The 23,301-nt window shown below is 48.4% G+C and overlaps 1 protein-coding gene across 3 annotated transcripts in view; it reads right to left on the bottom strand.

The window, feature by feature from the left end:
- Nucleotides 1-23,301, bottom strand: part of DAG1 (dystroglycan 1) — a 55,226-nt gene that overhangs the window by 29,564 nt on the left and 2,361 nt on the right. Inside the window, exon 1 of one of the 3 annotated variants that reach the window (XM_087745058.1) lies at nucleotides 16,814-16,917. The exons of the other annotated variants lie outside the window; for them this stretch is intronic. The gene's annotated coding sequence lies outside the window, so the exon portion shown is untranslated. Of the gene's footprint in view, nucleotides 1-16,813; nucleotides 16,918-23,301 lie in introns of those variants that run through there. 3 annotated transcript variants of the gene reach the window in all.

Here is a 23,301-nt window from a genome sequence, read left to right as displayed (position 1 = left end):
CAGAAATTCAGGAGTCACCAAAAACCAAACCGATAACCTCTTCCTGCAGGTGCACATTTTTATAGATGCCTTCGCCTCTTGCTCGAAAACCAGGGATCAAACGGCTGGACTGCTTCAGTAAAACTGTCTGCTCTTCACAATAACCTCTGGCCCGAGCTGGCCAGCCTTTCATTCACACAGCAAGTCCGAAAACAACAGATCACTGACAGCACAAACCCACCGAGGCAGAAGGACAGTGCGTGGCTTCGCAGGTCCATCTGCTTCCCAACTGCTCTGGTGCAAGAAGATTGATTTAAATGAAAAAGCAAAGATGAGCCCCTTGAAAGACAAGACACTAACAGAGCCTGCATCACATCCCTGCAGCATTAATTTCACTGCATTATCTTTCAGCTAAATTATCTTGTTTATCTGCACTGCATAATTAAAAAATAAGCCTCATCTGGTTTTGACCATGGTCTTCATTGCTTCAGCCAGGAGCAGGGAAGGCTGGAGCTGCTCATCACAGGTCCACCAATGCAGAGATAGCTCCAGCTTTTCTCCCCACCCTGCTCTGGTATTGAGAAATCAAGAGACAAGTTGAATTATTTCAATGCAAGACCATTCAGACTACTTCAATTCAGGATCTGGCCAAAAAGGGCTTACCTTTAGAGAATCAACCCTGACACGCACAAAGCCAGCATGATCCACTAAACACGTTGCAGGGTAACGTGGCCTTCTCTGCAAGCAGGGTAGCATTGCACCTGCTCGTCAAAGAAGTTTGAAAGGTTGCTGCCAAGCCACCCCCCTGCAGCAATTCCAACACAAGCACATCCTGCTGTTGCCAGTGCCCAAATTCCACAAAGAAGAAAGCCCAAGAGACTTTCCAGAACACATGCTTTTAAATCCATTTCTGACCAGTTTCAGCTTAAATTAAATGAAAGTCTTCATATGGCAGTAAAGACACTTAACACAAGTTTCTGTACTCCTGACTTTTCCTGCCTGCAGGGAGAGCCCAGTCGATAACTGAAAAAAATAGGATCAAACTGACCTGCTTGGCCACCAGATGCGTTATTTAAAACTGGGACCCGGGTAAAGGCAGAGTACGTGCAGGAAAAAGGGGAGGCGGGGAGACAGCGAGGACAAGACAAGGAAAACTGATGTTTTTCTTCCATAAGCAGCCACAGAGCCCACATAGTGTAACACATTTGCAACAGTTAACTAGCTGGCATGGCATCTGGTATCAGTCCTCAAAAAATGGTCCAGAGGTTTTGCCACTGCAGAAAAATCCAGTAATTTTTCCCCTCCTCACAGGAGATCTACCTTGTACAGGTCAGAGAGGTTGGAAACAAGACCTCCATATTTTTGAGAGAAAAAAAAAAACCCAAGTTACAGTGTATTTCAAATAGCGCGAGCACAGGCTGTATCCCTCTATTTTGCCTTGCCACTGCAGTTTTTACACAGAAGACGAAAGACTGCAGCCTGCCTTCCCGGCACACTGACACTGCGTCCCACAGCTTCCTAGGTGACGGTCCAGATGGCTGAAGGGACAGCAGCGCGGACTCACAGCTGCACACGGAAGATAGCAACAGCTGTGTCCTCCTCCTGACTGAAGCGGGCAAATTAAAACATGAATTTAAGTTGTAAAGAGGAGAAAAAATGGAGTAAGAAGATGGGACAGATCCTGTACCGACTTCCTTCCCAGTGCAAAGTAACACGGCGGAGCATGTGATGACTTACCTGCTCCCTCTGCAAGAATCCCAGGAATGGGGGCAAAGAAAGTCATCAAAGCGCCAATGTTTGCCCCAGGAAAACAGAGTCAGATGCCATGCTGAGGCAACAAGGAAAATGAAACCAGCACTCAGCTGGGTTTTGTACCAGGTCGAGCCTCTCTGAGACAAGCACTGTCTCTTCTTGCTCCACACATACACTTTGGACACCCAAAAACCACTCTCCCCTTCATGCCTGCATTTCTTAGTCAGACTTTGTAATGCTTTGGATGGAGCAGTGCTTCTATGCCCATATTTTCATTACTTTGAGCTCTGCTCCCATAGAGCCATCTTCTCTGCCTTGGGGCACCCAGAACAGAGCAGAGCCCAGCCTTAGGCAGGGTCTGTGCTGACCCCGAGGAGAGAAATGAGGAAAACCCACTTCCTAGCCCAACAACCACCCACAGCAGTCCTAAGTGTTCCCCAGAGCATGTAAGAGCAGACAAATACATTTGTCCTTAATCACTCCAAGCCTTTTCTTCTGAATCCACACCCCCAAGTCACTCTTGCTTTGATTTCTGCTCAGCACTCACCTGATCTTTATTACTAAGGCAATGCCCAAATCCCAGTAATTACTTTTAGAGGGCATCCCATTATTGGACTCTCCTCAGTACTCGCAGTCACATTCCTACGGCTGTTCTTATATCTCAGTAAATCTGAAACACTTCCCAGAAAAACCCGATGGCTCACTGCTATCAAACAACGTAGGAGAACATAAACAGTTTAGCGAGAGCATAAGGGCTGTATGAAGAGAGATGCTCAAGCGCCACAGGAAAGACGCAGCCTTGGAGTTGCAGCGAGGCCATTAAGCTCTGAAGGTGCGTTCAGCTTGCCTTCGCTTCACAGCGCTGATGCAGATGCGGGGAAACAATTAAACTGCTTATCACAGTATGGCCCATTCAGCCTCCAGAGCGGAGAGCAATTCCAGTCCCCAGGTGGCAAGCACAGCAATTAGGTAACCAGTTACGTGCACCGAAGCTTTGCTTTGCTGATGTTATTTCACTTCAATGGTTATATAGTATTTCCTTGGCTTACTGTCATCAAAAGATTGTAGGTTCAGGGATGACCTGTAGGTCTCAGCTGAGATCAGGTCAGTCCCGCAGGACCTAGTCGCACATTGCATGGCATTAGGAGGATGCAGAACACTCCAGATGAGGGCAGGTGACCTACAAGTCATTCAGCACAGCCAGTTACAAAGCCTGGTCACAAGCACCGTTCCCTCACCTGGAGGGGCTAGGCTCAAAGTTCAAAAATAATAAAAAAAAAACCCAAACAGTTACACCACAGCCAGGATCGGCCTCCAGCTCCACAACAGCCCACCTCTGAAGAGCAACTCTGGATTGACACTTGAGCCTCTCTTGGGCTTAATAGCGGGTTGCAGGGGAAAAATATGGTTTTAGCAGCTCAGTCCATCCCTTATAAAGCAGAGATGCTATGCCAAAAATAACCTGGCTTACTAGTCACCGTCACCAAGCACTCACTTAGCAGGTCTCTGATCAGGGACCGCAACGCTGTCTGCACCACAGCATCACCACTGTCACTGGCTGTGTGCTGGACAGGAGAGGATGCCCTCCCCTACATCGTGAAGGTGTTTCACATAGAGCAGTTAGCAGGTTTTAATACAGTAGCTAGTCAGGACTCATTCACCAGCCTCCCCAAAGGAAGCATTTTCTTCCAGCTCAGATGAGGTCTCTACTGCAGCTTTGCTGCATCATCAGCCTTTGCTGGACAGGCTGAACTCCTCAGGCAGAGTTTTGTACCTGGCACTTCCCAGAGTCATGTATGGCAACAGCTGGTCGGCAGCTGTAGCGAGAAGCATGATACAATGGTCAAGAATGACGCAGTTTTGGGATTTCTCATAAGTTCAGTGTTGTTTTCCAAAGGCCTCTAGTACCCTATTGCAGCAAAGTCCAGAGCAAACAAAACCAGGTTACAGAACTGAAGCACCTTCCACAAAAAACAGGAAAAAAAAGCTTTCAAAGATAACAGCAGTGCCTCCCACCGCAGGGCAGCAGCAGAAGACAGACTGCCTCTCATTTATTCCTCAAGACCTTATGCCAGCTGGGAATTTTACTCATTGCTGGTAGGCTGAGCCTAATCCCCCCTCTCCCAATGACATATCATGTTGCTCTAGGTAATTCAAACAATACTTAAACCTCAAGGTTGCAGATAATGAGTTAAAAAAGTTGGAATACCTGAGAACTAAAGTTGTCCGTGAGCTGGTCACAGCAAGCACAATTCACTCCTATTCTCCATCCCATTCCAGCTTCTTGTTCTCTCTCCTTTGAGACGGGCAAGCCCTTCACCCATCCATGGCTGTCAGCTAGCAGCCCAGGAGGGACAGGATCCTGCTCCCAGTGCTATTGACGGCCAGCAGCAGCACCTCCCTCCCACCCCCCAGCAATGATTCAGCCCCTCCAGCCCTGTATGGACAGGATCTTTGAAAACCTTAACTTGGCAGATCAAGTCTACAAAACACTGGTGGACTGGGAGCCTTTCAGATGCCTGTGACATGATAAGATACATAAGATACAGGGCATTTTTGCTGGGAGAGGAGATGGCACATCCTTTGCAAACAGACATGGGGCTGCCAACCTTCCAGCCATTGTGCCACACCAAGTACTTCTCAATGCAAGCAGTTAAGTTCTGTTTGTTTTTTTAAATACTGACAACTTAAAGCTTATTTTTATCCTTTAACTCTTGGAAATGGCTGAACTGCTTTTGCTGAAAACCTGAAACAAAGCCTGAGGCAGGGACACAGCATGGGAAATTCCTGTGCGAGCATTTAAGTTCAAGAGTTAAATGCAACCCCATCATCAGACAGTCTCTGCAGCAGGTTGCGTGACCGGTTTCACCGTGACACTCACCGCTCCTCCATGCAGGCTCCTCCACGCAGGCCTGCGGAGGAAAAACTGCCACAGCAGCTAAAGCAGGCTACCCTACGCCCAGAGTTTTAGACTGAATCCACTCCAAATGGGAATTAATTTGGGAAAATCCTGCAATAGGGAGCTCTGGCCAAATCACTGCAATTGGGAGGCAACTTCTCGGGAATGTGCTAAGGGGCTTCCAGCATCTGGACGTGTGTGCTCCGTGGTTATTGCCGCTACGCCCTGCTCCATCCCAGCCTCCACTGGATAATTCCTCTTGAAGGCAGCTCCATGGGAACGTTACTCACCGGCTGACCCACGTCCAGTTGCGAGCTGGGCAGGACTGCGGAGCTGCACGTAGGGCAGAGAGAGCAGAGCGGCGGCGGAGCACAGTCAAGATGCCGGTGGGGCCGAGTCCATGGGCGAGGTGCTACGCAGAATGCGGTTAAGTAGCAATGGAGCGACACCGTAATTAGCATCACTGCTTAAATTGCTGCCTTTGCTCCAGAATCTAAGCTACTTTAAAACCTGAAGGAAGCACCTCCCAAATACAAGCCCTCTTTAGGCAAGGTGGTGCTGTCTGAGCAGAGTTTGAAAATAACATTTTGCTGCTGCAAAAAGTTATGGTCCCAAGGTCTTTATTCCGTGACGTAGTACTACCTGCTCCCTTATTCTCGCTGCTTTTCTTCCTTGGGAAAGCTATTTCTTTCTTCCACTGCTCTTTCACAAAACCAAGAAACAATCTGAAGAAAAACTGATAAGAGGACTGGGGGCAGATGTGCCTTCATTTTTTTTAAAGATACCAACTATCTACATCAGCAGTGTCCCTATGAAGGCAAATCACTGAGACGGGAGATGGGTGCCCTGAAGCACTGCAAACAGCAGCATTCTCCAGACCAGCTGAAGTAGCCTACCAAAACACCCGGCAAGTCATTTAAGGAGAGGTCGAATCACATCACCTACAAGTCTATGGCTTCTTCGGGGTTTTGCAAGGACCTGCGCACAGAACTGGAGTGGATGTGATGCACTCAGATAACATGTATTCTGACACAGAATGAAAGCTCAGAGGCTGGGAAAAACATCCGTAATGTCATTTGTGACAGCAGGTTTGCTCTGCTTGTAACATACACTGCCAACACACTGAGGAAAGCTGCTTATAGATCAACAGATAAAGGCTTTTCACCATTCAGCCTGTTCCTTCATGTAAATCAAGTTGTCCTGCTACCAAAGTCATCCCCATATTAAGTGCAAGGTGCTGAAAAAAATCAGGAGAAGCAGCAGCAAAAATGAAGCACTCACACCATGGCTGAATTCCTTCAGGACCAGAGGGTCCTGCTCCCCGTTCTACAAGTGCAGTTCTGCAGCCTGGAGCTGCACAATCTTCTCCCTTGTCAATGCAGGTGATCTCCTCAAAGTATCACCACCTTAAAAAAGGGTTTCCTCCACAGAAATAACTCCAGATTCCTCAGAGATAAAGTCACATTTTGAAAAGCAACAGTGCAGCAAATTCAATTAACTGATGAAGTCTGCCTTCTACTTGGGCAGAAACAAGAAACAAGATTTCCCAAAGCCCATCCCCAAGATGTAACATGTTATTTACTAGGTGTGCTGCTGTGACCCTTCCAGTGTGATCTAGAGGGGCTGCCTCCACCACTCCGCTTTTCCTGTCCTCCTGGAGCAGGGAGTCCTGCATGGCGCCATGCCCCAGGAAAAATGGGAAAACTACCCCGCTCTTATCTTCAACCCCAGTAAGGGCCAGAGGGGCTTGGAGAGGACACGCACAAACCAAGCCAGAGGCAAACAGTAGCTCTTTAGAGGAATAAACCACTCCTGCCGTGATTGATAAGTACATCTGCCAGTCCCCACCTGCTGTTCACATTCCTGGCATTTCTTTCTGCAGCATTTTCTCCCAGAGAAGGGTCCGGCTGCTTATCAACTGCTGCAGAGGAGATTTAAAGGAAGGGAAACAGGCCCCAGCTTAAACAAAATGAAGAGATTTCAGGCCCCGAGCATGCCAAAGACAGTTTTCTTGCATCAGATTGGGGAACCTGCTGCAGGGGTTTATTCCAGGAGCCCCTGCAGGTTCAGAAACTTATAATGGGAGTTAAGTGCTCCCCTTTGCTCATTCCTGCTGCCATACCTCTATTAAATTCCTGGCAGATAAAGCATGGGGCTCCAGGAAAGTCTCTCTACCCTCCAGCTGCTCTCACCAAAGTCATTTTCTGCACCGGTCAACTACCCCCTAGAATAAAAGGAAGACAAGGGTGAAAACACGCCAGCCTCTCCAAAGGGGCGAAGGCTTCGCTGCCTTCCCTGCAGCGGAGGGCTGATTAGCACAGACAGCCGGGAGACCGGACAGGACAGCTGTTCAGAGCAGCAACAGATATTTCTGGGAGTGAAGGAACAGGAGTTTAGTTCTGGTTTTCAGCCCTGGACACAGGCTTTAAGTTCTCCCTTTTCTTCAAGTTAGTTTCAGCACAGTAAGAAGGTGAAGGAAAAATACACCCATACAACTATAGCGGAGCCTTGAAGCAGAGGGATGGAACGTGAGCCTGCTTGTTGTCAGAAGCAGAAAAAGCAGCTCCAAGGAGCTCTCTTAAGAGCTCGGTGTCTTTAAGAGCCTGACCTCTCTGTCAAACTTGATTAAAATTAGCTATTAGCATCAAATTTATTAGAGCGCATACCCATACTGAAATCCTATCAGCCTGGTTGCCGCAGGGAGCCAAGGCAAAGCGGGGTTTCTGGAGTTTGGGTGCCCTAGCACCCATCTAAAAGTGATTTTCTCTCACTGAAAGAGGCACAAGAAAAACTGCAAACACATCTACGAGTTTTTACTTATCTGCCATCTTTGGGGAAGGAGGGAGAAGGCAGCAGGAAATAAATGCAGCTTTCCCCACACCTGGAAGAGGAGCAAAATGCAAACCAGCTTTTTATTTCGGACCAGGGTGGTTATTTCCATCAACAGGCAGTACCACTCCTTAAGGCAGACAGTAGCAGTGCCTTTATAAACCACAGTGAATGCAATACAAAATCTGATTTATCCTGGATGCTCCTGGGGAACAGAGCCCAGGCCCGAGAGCTGTGGCTCGGCAAGCAGGACACCCCAAACACTGCAAGCACCGGCCAGCCGCCCGCCTTTGCAGAGCAGCTTCCCAACCAATTTCTGAGGGTATTTCCCAAAGCTGCCACGCTCACTCTTACAAAGGAGCCAAAAGTTAGCAGCAGTGAGGGGAAGGGGAGGGCGAGCCAGGTGTGAGCAGCATTTGATTAGCTAGCTAATGGGTGCAGCTGTCCTCCGGTTTTACAGCTCTTGGAGGAAATTTAAACAGGAACTTTCTATAAATTAACTGCCCATAAAATGAGCATGTTTTCTCAGTGCACCAGAAGGTCGGGAAAGGTCTGCTCAGCCCCCAGTTCCCAGGACACAGCAAACAGCCTCTGCAGTTGCAGTTTCTTCTTCCGAAGCAGGAGAACGTGGATTTAGCCCGTGCAGTAGTAAGCTGGTGAAAGCACGCTCGCGAAGCAATCAAAGTCATTCTCCATTCACAGCAAACTAATAATTTATGTTTCCCCTAAAATCCCCAATGCAATCCAGATGTCTAAGTAGCCTTTGTCCCAGAAAGCAAACTATACAACGGCCTCGGAAAGACAGCCACAGCTCCACTTGCCAAAGTCCTCGCAAGGCTGTTTATTCTGCAGGAGCGACAAACACATTGATTTCAACTCCTTCCAGATCTGGAAGCGATAAGGTGGTTATAGACATTGTCCCCAACCCTTCTGACTTCCTCTTCCCCGAGAGGATTATTTAAGAGGCAAGAGCTGCCTGCCAGGGATATTTTGTTGATAAAAATGCACCGGACAGGTTCCCAGTTTTGAGGAAATCAGGAGTATGGGAAAAGCCAGGGTGAAGCCAGTGCAGCCAACAAGGGAAATAAAAGAAATAAAGCAAATTACTTAGGGTGCACAAGGAGGATCAGCATGCGTGGTGGGATGCTCATTCCCCACGGTCACCCTGAGCTGCGGGAGGAGAGCCCCTGGCAGTGAGGGCCCTGGGAAGGGCCGTTTCAGCAGGGGACAGGCTGGCTCATCCCAGGAAAGGAAGAGCGAGCCATTTGGCCGAAGGGCTGAATTCCTCCGGCAGCACAAGGAGGGCAAGTCCACAGCTGCACCTGTCCCGGGGTGCGGGACCCATGCCAGCCGGGGTAGGGGCTCGCAGCGCCGGGCGGCCCCCCCAGCACCCTGCTCGGGCGCTCCCAGCCTGCCAGCAGCAGCCCAGGGGTACAGCACGCCAGGGAAAAGCTGTCCGAGAGACCTATGGAAATCTTTGAAGAGGCGAAAACAGAGTTTGAGAAACAAGCACTGTGCAGCCGTACAACTCTTCCAGGGATATTTTAAGCATTACTACAGTTGCATTCCAGTCCCTGAGTATATTTTCTAGAAATAAGTATTTTAAGTCACTTTGTTTCAAAACTTATTATATTAGTCAAGTGCAGTGCAATGCTTCAAATTTTAGACCTGTAGGCTGCCAGCCTAATTTGCTGCCAATTTTTAAAGCTATGCCCTTTTACCTAGGTTATAGCAAGGATCATCTTTGGGTTTTTTTCAGATGCTTTTCTACAAACACATTTATTCTGTGTTATAACATTAGGTCTCTACTAATACATCAAGCCCGAGTTCTGTGGATTAACACATCTTTGTTCACAAACCAGCAACACTGGTTTTATTTTCAAATCCAGGTTTTTTTCCTTTTTTACAGGCCAATAAACAAAAGAAAATACACCAGTAATTCTGCATGCAAAGTAACTCTCTTTAGAACTAGGTATTTTTGTCATTGACAAAGCCACAGCACATACAACTGGCAGCAATTTCTGGGAGCTCCGTTTGAGCAGTGTGCGAGGCTGCCAGGACACAAGTACGGCATGTAACAAGCCAACTACACCACAGACGTGCCAAAGCTCCCCAAAGGCCCTTCTCCTCCAAAGACAGGGCAAAGCAGGGTGCAGAGGGAAAACAGATCATCCTATGTCCTCACCTGGGTACCCTGCCTGCAAATAGAGAGCTAAGAAAGAAAGTAAACTGCTTGCCTGTAAAAGTTTGTGTCAAAATCCTTCAATGGGGCCATGCAAAAGCAGGTCTAGACCCATACACCTCTTCAACCCAAACACACCGCATTCACAGTGATTTCTAACCCAGACAGGGCAGCTGGCAGTTCTGGGAGATCCAAAGGAGTAGCAAACAACAGGGTTCGGCGTAAAGGGGAGATCCTGCACCCCAGCTCTGCTGGTCGCTCTGCCCCTCCAAGCTCCCACCCCATCAGGGATGGTGGGTCATCTGTACCAGAGATACGGACAAAACACGGCTTAACCTTCAGAGCATAGATTTCGATCGGCGTTTTACAGTACACAAATACTAATATTCACAAATAAATCCAGGCCTGCTTAATCCAAAAAACACACAGCTGTGGCCAAGCATGTGTTTTCTTTGGAGAACAGACCAGACGCTCCAAGCCTGGTTGCCTTACCTATTTTTGAAAGCCAGATTTAAGTCAGCCGAACAGATAACAACCAAGCTGAAACACCAACCCTCACCACAAGACCTCCTGCTCTTCAAGCTCTTGGTTGCTATTGAAAGGGGGAAAACACCCCCAAGGTACTGCAGTCATCTTCACCAGCCCTGCCAGGGAGATGGAGACAAGGTATGCCTGCTGGGTCAGGTACGCAGGGCAAGGAGCTGCCTGCCAGCGTGCCTCACGAATTATCAGCTAAATCAGGTTAGAGGAGCCATGCTTCTGACCATTCAGCAAGAACAGGGCTAGATGACCCCTCTATCTCCTTTCCCATCCTTACAGCTCAGGCTGTAAATTCTTCAGGGGCAGCTGCGAGCAGGAGGTCCTGCTGGAGCACCACTGGTCACGGCTAGCTGGGACCTCCGCAGGGAGTCATGGCAGAGTCAACAGCTCCAGGGTAAGGATGCTGGGTAAACCTAAAAACTGCAAAAAATCTTAATGTGTTGTACTGGTATGCAGACTGCACCTAAGAAACTGCTTAATTGGACACAGGTAGAGGAATCGAGGCTGGAGTGATTTGTCTTAGGGACATTTATCTTCGGTGTAGGGTACCCAACGTGCCACTGGCAAGAGCCACATAATTGTAGGGGAGCTTTGGGGTCTGGGGACTCGCAAGGCCACCTGTACCAAGATGACCATAGCACTGATAGAGCCGTACAAGGTTGAGATTGCCCAAGTAACAGAACACCAGACTTGGGTATGGATGTAGCAGGGTGGAAACAGATGAGCAAAAAGTAATAAGGGGCTGTTACTTGGGAGTCTGGGCAGAGAAAGGGAGGGACAGGGGCAATAAAGAGGTGGGTCCAGAAATAGAGGGGGAAAAAAATGGAGAATAAGGTGTAATATAAAGAACAAAGTAGGGTCAATCTTCCTGTGGTAGGAGCAGGGGCACCTAAGGACAGCCATGTCCCCATTGCGCAAGCTCGACCCCCCCCAGGATGCTGGGGAACCCCCCTGGACAACCTGCTGGACTCTCCACCCAGTCTGCATCCAGAAGACTTGCCATGGGATGGCAAAGCAGGACAAACTCGCACCCTAACACAACGTGGCACGGGAGGGAAGGGTGACATATCTGCAATTCAGCAGTAGTGCGATTCATCAGATTTAGCAGTAATAATTACCAGCTTTAGAGTTGTAAGCATGCAAAATGCTCTAACTGTAAATTACTATCACCGGTGTTTATTAGTGAATCAATTAAATAGTCAAGAACTTGACTACTTTCTTGGTAGAGTATTGCTTCATAATAAACATTGCCATCTCTCCGATCAGTTACGTCTCCAGCGTGCACCCTATAGGGGCTGGATCAGAACAGGGGCTCAGCTGGGATCTCCCAGGCCAGAGGGGAGCTAGCTGCTGTCTAGGTATCTCAGTTCAGCAAAAGCACTTGGTTAGGCCTGCGTGGGCAGATGCAATCCGGGCTGCCTGTGTTACACATTTCTACAATGCCGAACACGAAGGGGCTGTGACCCACCACTGAAAATCGTGCATGCCACCACCACGGTGTGAACACACCATTGGTCACACTTTTAATAGCTTCTAATGATAAACTGGGATAAAGAGCTTAAAAGTTTGAAGTGCCTGTGTAAAGCACACCTGCAATTAAAGGGACACTCCTCAACCATACCACGTCAGCAAGACCAGAGAGCCGGCCACGTGGGGCGGGGGACAGGGCCCACCTCAGGTCCTCCCACTCTTCGAGCAGGACTGACCTAAATCCTCCCTCTTTCAGACTTCGGTGGCAGCAGGAAAATGAGCTGGTCTCATTAATTTCACCTCCCACTGCCTGGTGAACTTCTCGACATCACAAAAAAAAAAAAAAGATTCAAAGCTATGCTAGCGACCTGGCAACTCGAATCTTCTCTGGAGCAGGAGGTGGCAAACAACCTGCGGCAGCATCGCTCACCTAATGGCCAAGCTCTGCTCCTGCTTGCGAGAGCTCCTCAAGTTATTCAGCTGGGGACTTTAAAATCCAGCTAGGACACCTAGCAAGGCACAGCTTCTCTGCAGGGCAGTTTATGCAATAGAAAGGCACATAGTCCATCATCAGCTGGTGGCTCAGCAAAGCCTCTGTGACATACAGGAGACATGAAGACCGGCATGCTGCACGACACAGGCAACACCACCAAGTCCTCCCTGCAGCTTCCTCGGAGCCTCACCAGAGCCAAGTACACCGGGGCACCCTATTTTCCTGTGATATCCAGAGTTCAAGTTTATTTTTTAATCTGATAGTAACAGTAGAAGACTATTAAAAAACTCCACACTGGCCTGAGCGGCTCCAGAGTCTAAAATAAACATGCCAAGCCCTATTTGTGATGGAGTAAAAATAGCTTGTTTCTCATCCCTTCCCAGGACCTCTGCTTCGTACACAAAAGCTTCACAGGTTAACTATAAAAATACCAGACGTGCAAGGAATGTCTTGAATTGAGCTTTGCACTGTTTGGAGGAGTTCAGAAACCCACCTTGGCCCCCACAGCGAAGGGACACACCCTCAAAGCTCATCTCCCACCCAGGGCTAAAGGCCAGACGCTGCCAATTCCCTTTAATAGAAACTATTGTCCTGAAAAAAAGCAACCTTCACTGGAATTACATCTTGTGCTCCTTCTTGGCTGGATACTTTTTAAATGAGACTTATTCCAAAGAGCGTTAGCTATAAAATCTAGTGCAAAGCTGTGCTGCAGCTGGGACAGGCTCCCCGGGAAGCAGAACGAGCACAATCAGCATCTGCATCAAAAGGAGGAGAGAGACTGTGACCAGTCTGGCAGTCTGGCTCGCCATAAGAAACATCACTTCATAGCAAGTTCTGCTAAATTAACTTTTCCAGGGCCTAAATGTATCTCACCTGCACCTGTGATGCTCAGGCCTGAAGAGAACAGAAAAACAAGACCTAGGAGAGCAGCATCGCAGGAAAGCTGTCATAACACTGAGTTTAATCATTACATCATTTCTAATGACAGATCAGCCGGACCCACGAGCGAGCACCAACCTATTTATGACTTGGGCTTTAAAAAGGACCAGAGGAGAATCTGCAACTGATCTGAAACCTGCTGGTATTTTACAGGCACTAAAAGGCGCCCTGGGCAAAACGCCAGGCGTATGCATCCCCAGCCCCACAGGCAAAGCTCGCAGGAGCCACCGGCCCCAGGAGCCTTCCCAGAAATGGCTGGCAGCCAGTCCAGGAGGGACAGAAAGGTCCCAGGCTCCTGGCATATATCCCTACAAGGCAGTCCTGACAGTGGCACATGCAGCCGTCCATCTGCCACACTCTCCCGCAGCCAGGCTTTAACCCGTCCCAGACAACACAGGGCAGGCACCAGTTTTGTAGCACCTCTGCCAATATACCCACCTACAAACACTGTGCTCCAGCACTGGCTCCGCTTTCGCCATTTCAATTCATCTCCAGGAACTTGGGCTCAAACTGAGGTGGCATAAATTAAGCAGCGATTTGGGGCTTTGGGTGACACCTCAGAAGAGCTCTTAGCACAGCCACACTCATTTTAAGTGACAGGGACAAGAAAAACAAATTTGCTTGCTAAATACACATTTAGTTTAGCTAGTCATATTGAAAAGCTCAACATTTGTATTTTAGATTATGTTCTTAAACATTCATGGCCAGCATTTAGTGAGATCTGTTACATGGATCCCTAAAGTTTCACCTACTTGATTAAAGCAAATCTTGAGTCAAAGGCTTCAAGAGATAGGAAACCCATAGTCCCCCCCCAGCTATTTCTTACAATTATTAAGCACCCTAGCAAAAAATCGAGAAAAATGTTCACCTTTTTCCAGGTTTTAATTTGTCTGGCTTCCTCCTCCTCTTGTACACAGACTTTAATCATTTGTGGCCAAAACTGTTTCAGAGAACAAGGAGAGTGATCTGGCACTTTCCAGCTCTCTCGTCCCACCTGCCTACACACTATCATTGAAGAGTCACCTCACCAGATGCTTCAAGGTAAAAATCACAGCTTGTCTTATTTACATTAATATTTTGTGTTAGCTGTTACATAAATACTGCTGCTTTTAAAGGAGGCTTCTCTCAAGTCCACTGCCCTCCTTCACCTGCCACCACTCCCCATTCTGTTAGCTTATTCTGAAAGGGCAGGGCTCCTGGAAATAAATTTTCTTCTTATCTGGTAGGCACTGGTATAACAGCCCAGCCACCAAACAAGCACCAAATAACTGTGACACACCAATAATCTCACCCCGTATGTGCAGCCCGGGATTTCAGCTCATACTTCCACCCCCCATTGCACGCATTACAGCAATACTCCCACCCCAATGCAAGGCGATGCAGTGCATCATGCTTCCTTCCTATTCCAGTGCACTTTTCCTCCTATTCAATGGCCCACAAAGATCTTGAGATCACACAACATGGGACCCACGAGCAGCACGTATTCTCCCACAGTGGCAAAAACTTGGAAGCTCAACGTTTTGTAGAGAAAGGAATGGGTGAACCCTCTCCCTGACTCATCCTCCCAGGGCAGATGTGCCCTGGCCTGCTTGAAGCCCCACAGCAGCATCACAGCCAGCTCCACGGTCATTTTAAGCTGTTGTTGCTTCCAGAGAAAGCATTTCCACCCCCCCATCCCACTCCTCTCTCCCCTTTGTGCTAGTCCAAGCGTTACAGCTGCACAGAGAAGTGGATGGGGGAACTAAGACACATTAAAGAAACACAGCAGGAGACAAACAAGAGGCCAGTTTTGATCTGGCTTAGCTTCCTGGCTGGATGTGGGGTCTGCAGGACCACTTCTCTTCCCTTGCACCAGCACAAGTGAAAGGCAGGACCTCTTCTGCCAGCAGTACCAGCTCAAACCAACCAAGAAGCCAAGCACACCAAGTTTGGACCCTGTAAAAAACTGTGCTGTGCAAGAGCACTGTGCAAAGTCACCAAGGAAAACCCAAACAATTCCAAAAGATAAAGGGAAAAAGAAATTAAACCAGTTTCAGCTGGACATCTCCCATTCATTTCCCACTATTGTCCTAACCAGCATCTAAGCGGCACATACTGACAGCAAGGGCCACCTCCCACAGCCAGCTGCATCCTGGTAGCATCCAGCACAATTCCCTTACAGCAGAAGTCTCTGACTGGATCTATTCCACATTAATAGTCTGCTCGAGGACTTCTGGGCAAACTGCAGCAAGCAGGCGAGTGACCTGATGCAGGTTTCTTTTCAGTTACTAAGCCACTTTAAAAGACATCTAAAAATACATTAAATGCTTTTCTCATGTGACTTTTCTATGCAAGGGACTGCTCTAAAGCTTGCCAACAGCAAATGGAACAAGACACTGCTGCAAGACCTCTTTCCTGCACGAACGGCCTCCACATCGTCAACTTGTTTGAGTCCAGGAGACCAGCCCAAGACAAAAACCTGGAGCAACATGCAGTCCACTCGGCAGCTACTGATGTAGCACCATTTTCCCCAAAGGGCTGTGCTTCCCTTCAGGATCACCACCCAGATGAGGAGCAGCAATGTTTTGCCTTGTTTCTGCTCCTGAGGATCTTTAACTGGTTACACCCAGAACAGTTCAAATGTATACTCCTCCAAACCAAGCCTAAAGAAAAAAAATAACTTCCCAGCTCTGCCGACACAGGTAATTCCTCTCCATTGAGGAGAGGCGAGGTAAACAGGACAACTGTTTGCCTTTAAAAGTGCTTTGCAAGTCAACTCAGCTGGCTGCTTTCACAAAGCCCAAGCAGGAGGACACTGGCCACTTCAATTACTCCAGCTGATCCTCAAGCACATCACCTTAGAGTAGATTTACATCACCAAGTTTCCCACCAAGACTCTTCCTCCACTTCCAGTGGGGAGCAGACACCTTTTCTGCTCTGTTGAGATGTGGCCCTGTGTGCTCACAAGCTTCTGTACATGCCCGGGTCTGCTTTGAACCAGAGCAGACGCTGACACGCTAGCAAATGAAAGCTGTTTGCTCCTGATCAATTCAGGCTGCAGAGCCAAACCATCTGCTTCTACTGACACTGAGGGTGGCTCTTCCTCACTGCAAACCAGACACCTAGCCGTGTGCCCAGGCAGCTCCCAGCTTCAGCTGACCTTTTCCAGTTGGCACAGCCCGAGGCTGCCAGTCCCAAACAGGGCTTAGAGTCAGCTGTGCAGAATTCACTAAGAATCATCATCTTAAGTCACCGCTTAAAGAAGAATCCCACCCCTAAACACTTGCATAGCCTGAATTCCCATATATGACCAGAAAATAGGACTTCAGCATGTGAAGCACTCTTCCCTGGGCTCTCAGCTGGAGTGACCAAGCCACATACTACACCAGTCCAAAAGACACTCACAGGGAAGAGCTCTGCACCCAGCCTTGCTCTCCGTGATCTCCCTCATGCTGGTGGTGGACTGTTTTTCTAGCAGGATCTGAGCTGACCAACCCATCACAAAACACAGGTATGTGCAGCCAAGGCACAAAGGGCAGAACCGCCCCTATTTGCAGGATCTTGATTTCATCTTAACATCAGGAAAAATCAAATCCTAAATCTCACCGCCTCCTCTGTTCCCTGCTTTTCTTTATGGAGCAGGGGAGAAGCTGCCTCAAACGATCTCCTGAAGCATCATATCAAGGCAATGGTTTTCAACCAGCATGCGAACAGACTATAAGAAATCCATAAAAGGTGCAAAAAGGCTTACCTGAAGTCAGCAGGATTAAGTTCGCTATACAAAGTTATGCACCTCCAGGGGAAGCTTTGAGAGCCTGCAATTCAGGGAAGAGAAAAGGGCTGGAGGCTGCTGAGCTGGGTCACGCCAGAGCAAAGCGCACAGCACCAGGATGCAGCGCGGAGGTCTGCAGGAAACAGCTCCTTCCTGTGACGGCAGGACAGCACCACAACCCCTCTCCCCCGGGACGCCCACGGGCCAGGCACAGCCGGCTGCCAGAGCGGGCTGAGCTCGCAGAGCCAAAAGTTTGCAGATCAAAAGTCACTGCGAGGCACCAGCGAGCGATGCACAGCCCTACCTGTCCCAGCAGGTCCTGGCTCCAACCTGCAACAGCCACTGCTGGGGCATGGGGAAAGCAGGAGCCAGAGGCGGAGCAGCACTTGCACCATCTCCACTTGACCCAATGGCTAGGACGTTTCAGGAGCACGGCAGGCTTTGGCGTAGCAGCACAGAACCAGTGTGGCGGGGAGAAAGAGGAGGAGGGTCGGGATTCCAGTTTCGGGGAATAAGGGGCATGCAGTACCATGGTGCCAGCGCTGGGACACTGGTTTGAGGGCAGGGTGGTGACTGAACCACATCACAGGTCTGGAGTAGTGCTTCTAGACACCAGGAGCTCGTCCACCTCCGATTGAGGCTTTTAAGCAAACCTTCTCACGCCTAAATTAGCCACGATAATCACGGAGTACTTCGCTGCCACATTCAGCAGACAGAATCACACAACTTTTATCCTGGTTCATCACCATTACCACACACAGGAACACCGCTGCCTTCTCAATGCTTTGAGTCCATGATATGTAATTCTACATCTTTGCCAGTAGCAAATTAAGCCCCTTTTCACGTTAGCTTTGATTACAAAGTTTTCATGAGGCTATAAAGCCCTATTCTTATACTTTTCTTACAAACAGTTTACTACCAAGTGTTAGCGAGGTTTTGCATGCAGTACCGTTACAACATGTTGCTTTAGCTTCCTCTGTACTTTTCTGAAAGAGATTTGTATTTATTCTCAGCAATTGTCATTCTCAGAAGATCAAAATTCTTACCTCCCTAAAGGCTGACCCCTGATATTCAAACAAAATTTTATTCTAAGATGTGATAAAGTGTTTCCTGAAAGAGCAACCAGCACAAGGCTGCTGGCATACAGCAGAACATACAGCACCAGCTTCACAAACACCGCTGGAAGCACAAAATTCCCCACGCAGAGGACACAAAGTTTCACATTTTGGCCAAACAGCTCACTCTGGGGCACTGAATTGATACCGTGCAAACATGTATGGCGCCATGGCACAGACCTTTATGTTAGATGACATGAGATCATTAGTCCAAATCGCTTCTGTATTACTGCCACCAACAAAAACATCAGTGCCCAGCCTGAAAAACACCTGATCTGATCTGGACAGTGATTAAAATAAGGTTTACTGCCCTATTCCTGATGCTTTACTCCACACAGGATGGATAGATCTGCGTTGTGACCACACTCCAAAACTTGCAGGACCACTTATGCACCCCGTACAACAGCTATTCTGCGCACAAACACCACATGGCAGAAGCTTTAAATGAACTCAACACGAGAGCTGATTAAATCAATGACACAAGCTGCTTGCACCTATTAAGTTCAGTTGTTGCCAGTACTCCTGAAACCATACTTTCCAACATGTCTTAAAGCATGTGCTACTGTACAGCGTGCAAGGAGAAAGGAAAGATGCTGAGGATTTTGGGGAGCAGATAGGCAAGGGGTTTTTGAATTTTAGGAAAAATACTAGAGGAAGATTCTCCCTTTGAACTGGCACAGTCCCACCCTTGTCTCCAGCCAGTCTTTTCCCTGCATCTGTAGAGGTAGAAGTCTAATTTTTAGAGAAAAAGAGAGACAGCTACACTGATTCTGTGTATCTTCCCGATAGGATCCTGCAAAGTTTAACTCGGAGAAGGTTTTAGAATAACCACCTTTTATTCTCTAATGCAGGCCCCAGGCACTATCATAAAAATTCCACTAGAAATATTTCCTTTGGGGTGGGAAAGCACCATGCATGGTCTGTCATGCAGGAATCAGCTCCTACAGCACAGAGAGCTCACACTCCACAGATGTCAAGACCTAACTAGAAAGTCTAAGGGACACGAACAGGTAATCATTGGAGCCTCAAATATTCGTATCGTTGCAATCACAATGTCAAAATCATCATGCCAGATTTTCCACCGGCATCAAACTCTGTGTTTGTAGATGACTGCAAGATCATTTTATTAGAAGAACCCCTTACTTTGGGAAAAGCAAAGTACTCACCCTAAGAGAAAGCAGATCTAGAGCAAAGGTCTTTTCCTCAGAGGAAAAAGCAAGCCCCAAAACATTCAGTATCAGCAAACACTCGTATCTTCTTCTGCCTCCTGGCTCAAAATGCCTCTCACTACCCACCTAGAAGCCCACACCTGCGTAAGTCCTACCTCCCTGTAGGAATCCCAAGAGCCACAAAGATAACAAAAGATCTCACCTTACATTTCTACACATTATTTCAGCAATATTTAGAGAAGGTCTGATGAAACTTCTCCTTGCTGTAGCAGAAAGTCTCAGCTGGGGACCAGTACTGAAGGGCTGCTTTAGAGAATAAGTCTACGGAGAGGCACAGAAGCCATACTGGAAAAACTCAGCAACTATTTCCATTCTGATTAAAGCGGTATCTAAACAACATCCTGGACTGCTGAATAACCGAGCACGAGAGACAGGGTTTGTTTCTATAAACCACTCCCGGTCCCTCTCCCCTGTAATTGAAAAGTCCCAAAGAAGCCACGCATAGAAGGAAATCCTTTTGGGGACTCACAGGAGCTCTGGGAAGAGATGCGTTTCCCAAAGAGCCTGGAAGGGTCCATTTGGGGGCTGACGTTGCACAAGAAAGAGGAAAGAAGCCCAGGTGACAAGAAGCAAGCAGCGCCACACCAGCAAGGGACAAACAGCATAGACAGCCCCCAGGTCACGATCTGAAGTTGTGACAGTGGCACAAGGCTTTCACATCACCTGTCGTAATTCAACACTCAAGTGGAAAACTGCTGGTTCAAACTATTGCCCAGCCTCTTCTTACTCAAGCTCATCCAAAATCAATCCTTAGCCCTTGGAACTGATATAAAGTGATCAGTATCTGCTACTGGAAACTCTCATCAAAATTACTGAATGCTAATCCCCACCCTTAAGGAACACACTTCACAGAAGATAAAGCTTTCTGAAGTCTGAATGTACAATCTAGTTCAAAAAAAGAAAAGACCCAGTGTGAATTCATTGCCTATATGCATTCAGCACTCGCGTGACCTGTAACTATGCTAGAGTAAACTGAAACCTCTCCTATAATCACTTTTTCAGCCCCTGCGGAGGGAGGGGAGGAATGCCGCTCATCAGGTCCTTACCAAGGAGGATTTGCAACATCAAGTATTGCAGGAAGAGGCTTCTAAGCCAATTTGTTGGAAAGCTCCGAGGAGCCAGGATCCAAACCATTTCTCAAGCTGCCCATGTAACCCTCTATGAATTGAGCCCTTCTCAGAAGGCACAGCAGAAAATACACACCATACCCTTATTTGGGGTTGCAATATGATGGCAAATGCCATAGCTGAGCACTGTGGTGAGACCACAACACAAGAAAAGGGGAAGAAAGGAGAACTCGTCAGCAGAAACCTTCAATCAAATATATCTTTACAGGTCAGATGAGGCTAGGAGCATGTTCTTCTAAAGAAAAAACCCAAAACAAAGATGAACACTCTCCACCTGCGGGGCTGGGACAAGTTTTACTGCTGTTTCCAAGTCCCACCCTATGCATGTGAAAGTCTGCCAGAGATAACGTACTTTTGAATCCCACCAAGAATTACTCTCCAGGGCTAGAGGATACCTGCAGGACAGTGAAACTGAGGGGACAACTCAACCCTGAAGAAGAAAACACCCGTTACGGCTAAGAGCACCATCCCAAGGGAGAGCTCTGCTGATACAATGGCTCCCTGCCTCCAAGGATGGTCCAACTCCCCTCCTGACCACTTTGCTAAGCCAGTGAAGAAAGGGTTGAGCTGAAAAAAAGAACAATTTTATGCCAAGTTAGCAGGATCAGTTCATCAATGCATCAGCTCAGCACCACAGCTGGCACGTGGGAGGAGGCCAGAGGGCACAGCTGAAAGCAGGGAAAGAGAAGGGCCCTTTTAAGAGCATCAAGCCATCAGGCTGGCTGAGGCAACCGCTTGTCCTGAGCTAACCCACCACTCTCCAGCACAGGGACCATGCCCACCATTCCCTCCTCCTCCATGCTGGGCCTCAATTCCTCTCCACCTGCACTGCCAGGGTGCTGACAAGCTCCTTCTGGCTGGGGCATTTACAAGGTCCTTCCGTGGACAATTCAGGTTACTAATTTCCAGAAAGTTAACCCAGAAAATAAAAAAGATCAGCTCAGCAAGACGACTGCAAACACCACAGCCACAACCATGTGTCTGGAGGTCAGACCTCTCTTCTCCAAAAGCAGCGAGCCTTACACCAGCTCAGCCATCCCACACAAACTCACCCTCTGCTGCTCCCTGTGCCTCACCCCGGGACAACCACAGTGGCTTTGGGACTGAGGTGGCCCGGCAGTGACACAGCTCAGGAGGCCACCCAGCAGAACACCACTGGGGGGCTGTTGTGAGATCTCTGCAGTTAGACAAATGCAAGGGCTGCTGTAAGGAGCCATGGGAGCACATGGTAGCCCAGCAGCCCGCTCTGGCTCTCACGTCCCAGCACACTGCCCAGGGATGGGACCCTGGACGTGGAAGAGCCGCAAGGCTGCACTGCTGCCATCGGCAGAGATTCCAGGGAATTTCCTAGCATGTCTCAATCCTGGCTCCCAGAAACCAGCACTGCCAGGCTGAGGTGACCTTGAGCAGGACATAGCATTTGGGAAAAAAAGGTGGATTCCTAGGGTGCCTTACATCGCTTGCACTTCAACTAATAACTTGGGCAGAAGCTACCGTCAGGCACGAAGCTCCAGCTTTAATTCAGGCTGTGGTTTCAAGACACACCTGCCCATCTGAGCAAGTCACCGCCGACAGAAGAGGGAGGCCCCCATTGCCTCCCCACACCCCGAACAAAGCCATGCCACTCTCCTTGCCCTGTCTACTCCTCATCAGACACCCAGAACAGCTCACAAGCCACGCACAAAAGCCAGGGAGCTTTCTGCTGGTCCCCAGGCGGTCAGCTCACGGGCCCAGCAGGCACCCATGAGAGGAATGAAGCAGGCCTGCCGGGCCAGGGGACTTGGACCATCTCCTTTGGACAGTGTTGCACCAGCAGATCAGCTTGGATGCTCATGAAAAATGCAATGACAAAGAAAGTGGTAACATCAAATACATACAACTATCTTTCCCACTGGCAAGCTAAAATTTTATCCCAGAAAAGCTGAACCAGAGACAGTTCAAGCCAACAGATAAGTGCAGGGAGATAGAAAAAGGCACTAGACTAGGAAGTGCACCTACCTAGCGTATTCACACAGGTTAATATATTAACTTTCTGTCCAGCAGCACCTTAGCAGTTTGCTCAAACTTATTCAATCTCACAGAACAAGCCCTAAAAGCACAGGTTCTTCAGGTTGATCTTTTATTTTTCACAGCTTAAACATGGTCACAGTGCCCTGAGAATAGGGTTTAAGGTACAGAGCTCTCCAGACTGCACAAACATCCTAAGAACAAACATTTTCAGCATACCAAGAGCTCAGATACACTAGGTCAATCCAACTGTGTTTATTTGTATTTCACCCAAATCACCACCAAAGTACTCCGAGCTCGAGGAGCGACAGCCTCCCACTGATTCAGCAAGAGACCAGAAGTAATTGGTAGACGGTCTACAAGCACCACAAAGAATGCCAGAGACGTTTATTTACATGACCCCTGTTTGCCCAAGGAGAATTCAGAGTTTGCATTTTCCTCATTCAAATTAATTATTACTAGAATGAAATCTTCTGTACTATTCCTCAGCTAACAGGAGGAAAGGCACAAACCATCCAAAATCATCCCTGCAACAAAACTTTTAAGATAGCTGTCATTGCTTAAATGAGACAGACTGTTTTACTGCCATCAGCTGGAGTTCCTCCCCAGGCTGGCACAGCACCCTGGTATCTCTCCAGGACAATCTCTCTAGTTTTCTCTCCAAGGGACATGGAAAAGGCAAGGAGACACCATTCCTGCTGTTGAGCAACACCACTCCTGCCAGGGCAGAACCATCACACCTTCTCTGCTAGGCTGACAACATGCCGCGTCTCACACCTGTGCTGCAGACACTAAAGTATGAAAATTTCCACAGGACTCGGCTGCTGCAACTGCACAGTCCTCTTCTCTGTCAGTCGCAAGTGGGACTGCTGGTCTTTAGTGCAAAGCACCTCTCAGGCTTGTAAGCTGGTGTGCTTGCACAAGCCAGGACGCAGCAGCGCTCCCTCTGACATTACCCCCTTGCTGTCGGAGTAGAGCTCTGCTGACAA

This window comes from Nipponia nippon, unplaced genomic scaffold (genome assembly GCF_047370975.1).
Source record: "Nipponia nippon isolate SJK-2023a ecotype South Korea unplaced genomic scaffold, ASM4737097v1 scaffold_9, whole genome shotgun sequence".
Taxonomy (NCBI): Eukaryota; Metazoa; Chordata; class Aves; order Pelecaniformes; family Threskiornithidae; genus Nipponia; species Nipponia nippon.
Note: the sequence above shows the minus strand (reverse complement) of the source record. Positions and strands in the feature narration are given on the sequence as shown.